This window comes from Octopus bimaculoides, chromosome 7, assembly GCF_001194135.2.
Source record: "Octopus bimaculoides isolate UCB-OBI-ISO-001 chromosome 7, ASM119413v2, whole genome shotgun sequence".
NCBI lineage: Eukaryota > Metazoa > Mollusca > Cephalopoda > Octopoda > Octopodidae > Octopus > Octopus bimaculoides.
This window is the reverse complement of record NC_068987.1, coordinates 49,003,558-49,006,319: the sequence shown is the minus strand read 5'-3', so window position 1 is coordinate 49,006,319 and position 2,762 is coordinate 49,003,558. Positions and strand designations below refer to the sequence as shown.

General features: G+C 33.6%; 1 long non-coding RNA gene across 1 annotated transcript in view; it reads left to right on the top strand.

The window, feature by feature from the left end:
- The window catches only part of LOC128248378 (uncharacterized), an 18,491-nt gene extending 17,839 nt beyond the window's left edge, over positions 1 to 652 (top strand). The window contains exon 2 of the long non-coding RNA XR_008264616.1: positions 372 to 652. This is a non-coding gene — a long non-coding RNA (uncharacterized LOC128248378). The remainder of the gene's footprint in view (positions 1 to 371) is intronic.
- The last annotated feature ends 2,110 nt before the right edge of the window (positions 653 to 2,762 follow it).

Below are 2,762 nucleotides of genomic sequence, written 5' to 3'. Positions count from 1 at the left end.
CACTGTGTGTGTGTGTGTGTGTGTGTGTGTGTGGTCTGTGTGTCAGTGTGTGTGCATGTGTGTAAGGAATTTCATTAGGGCAACAAAGTAATTTTAAAAAGTTATGTATAAGATAATCTACTTTAATAACATACTTTTGTTAGTAACTATGTTTTTTCTTACAGACACATACACCCACACATGCATGCGCACACGCACGCACACACACACACACACACACACATACACACACGCACACACACACAAACATGCACGTAAACACACATGAACATATATGTATGAACACACACACATGAACACACATATGCACACAGACTCACTTGGTGTGTGATGGGAGTTAAAAATTTAAATTATAAAATTTTTTTTTTTAGTTGTTGCTTAAATCCCAACAATGGACAACCACATCATCATCATAAAACAACCTTTATGGAGAGAAAAATATTGAAAAACATCAATACCTGTCAGAGTGACAAAGAAATAAAGAAGATACAAGGTGGTCATGAGATGTGTTAGAAACACCAGCTAAATTGCCCTTGAATCACACACCTTTTTCTCTGAAAATTATTCTGAAATTATGAACAGAAACAAAATGTAGATCTGGACTGTCTGTATTTTAAACTTATGATTAAAAAAATTTTGCAAAAGGCTGAAATTTTAGTATTTTAAATTTAAATTCATTTTCTGTTTCAAAATAAAGGAAGTGGGGATTGTAATGGTGATTGCTGATTTTAAAAAATTTCTTTTTCAAAATTTCAAGGCTTTTCCTATCGTTTTTAAGTATGAAGTGCAAAAAAAGTATTGGCCAAAATTGGCACTGAGTAAAGGGGTATGTTTTAAAAAATTCATAAATTTTCAACTATTTTTTTTTACCGAAAAGACATCTCCCATTGTTTTTAAGTGCATGGTGAAAAAAAGAATTTTAACAAAACTGGTCCAGAAAGGGACTGGGATTCATAAATTTGCAAAAACATTTTCATAGAAAGCTTCTCCCCATCATTTGCAATGGCGTGGAGAAAAAAAAAATAGTAAAATTCCCCTCAAAACAGAGAAAATCCAACTATGTGTGTGTGCTATTCCCAAAGTCTGTCAAGGCATTCTATTGTGAAAATCGCCCGGCAACAACAGGATACATAGCTTGTGTGTGTGTGTGTGTGTGTGTGTGTGGATAGATCGATAGATAGATAGATATAGACATGCATGTACGAATCAGTATGGGATGGAGAAATCAGTACATTGAACAAAAGTGACTTATGATGTTTTGTTCCTTTGCACCCAGTTGAACTTTGCATTTGCCTCTTACAAGGTAATTAAAATAAAAGGAAGACAAAGTATTGTGCTGGTCAATATAATCAGTTAAAAACATTCAAAGGTACTACCTCAGCATTGCTCCAGTGAAATGACTGAAACCAACTGACAGAAGAATAGCAATACATGTGTGTGTTTGTGTGTGTGTATGTAGTCTACAGATGAAATCCAGGGATTCTCAGTATGCTCCAATGATTCAAACTTAGACTCTGATGTCTTTACAGGGGATCAATTCAACAGGATAAGGAAAGGCTATAAAAGGGATGAAGTCGAGCAGACATAGAAGCAATTATGCAGATACTCTGTAGAAGTTGGATCTATTCATATAAATATCTATATATTTATACTTAAATATTCATCATCTGAAAGTCTTCACTTCTGGCTTTCTCTCATTTTGCACGTATACATATACAAAGTCTGATCAATAAGCATCCGGACTGTTGCTATAGTAACAAAGCTAAAGCATGCAAAGTGAAGCTGCTTAGCAAAGATTGACCTTGAACTCTGCTGCGCATGCGCACTAAGTTTAAACTTTCTAGCTCATTTCCGCTGTTTACAGCAGTGCTTGGAAGGAAGGTGTGTAGCATGTGATGCATTTATATATATATATATATATATATATATATATATACACGAGGGATCTATGAAAAGTTTTGAGCCTTGAAGTCTTGTAACTTCATCAGAAGTCTTGTACCCTGTTTTGTTTTTGTTTAGGGTCAAGACTTTTCATACACTTCTTGTGTGTATATATATATATATATATGTGTGTGTGTGTGTATATATATATAAAAATATATATACATAAATATATATGTATATACACACACACATATATATATATATATATATATATATATATATACAGAGTTATTCAAAAAGAATGAACTGATTTCATTACTCAATATTTTAATAAGGAAAAGCAATAGAAAACTCCAGCTAAGTCACAAGTATTTACTCACAATCAACTTTTATTTCCTGTTTTACAAGTGTTCAATGTGGTCACCACGTGCAGCACGAGCAACATCAATGCGATAAGAGAATTCCTCCCAGATGTGTATCAGCCTATGACGATCCACTGAGTTGATCGCTGTTGCTATTCAATGCTTCAGGTCATCGAGGTTAGTGGGTAGCGATGGAACATAAATACGATCCACTAACCTCGATGACTTTAGACATCAAATAACAACAGCAATCAACTCAGTGGATAGTGATATACTGATAAGCGTCTGGAAGAAATTCTCTTATCGTATTGATGTTGCCCCTGCTGCAGCTGGCGGCCACATTGAACACTTGTAAGATAGGAAAATAAAAATTGATTGTGAGTAAATACTTGTGACTTAGCTGCAGTTTTTTTATTGCTTTTCCTTATTAAAATATTGCATAATGAAATCAGTTCATTCTTTTTGAATAACCCTGTATATATATAAACATGTATATATATATATATATATATATAT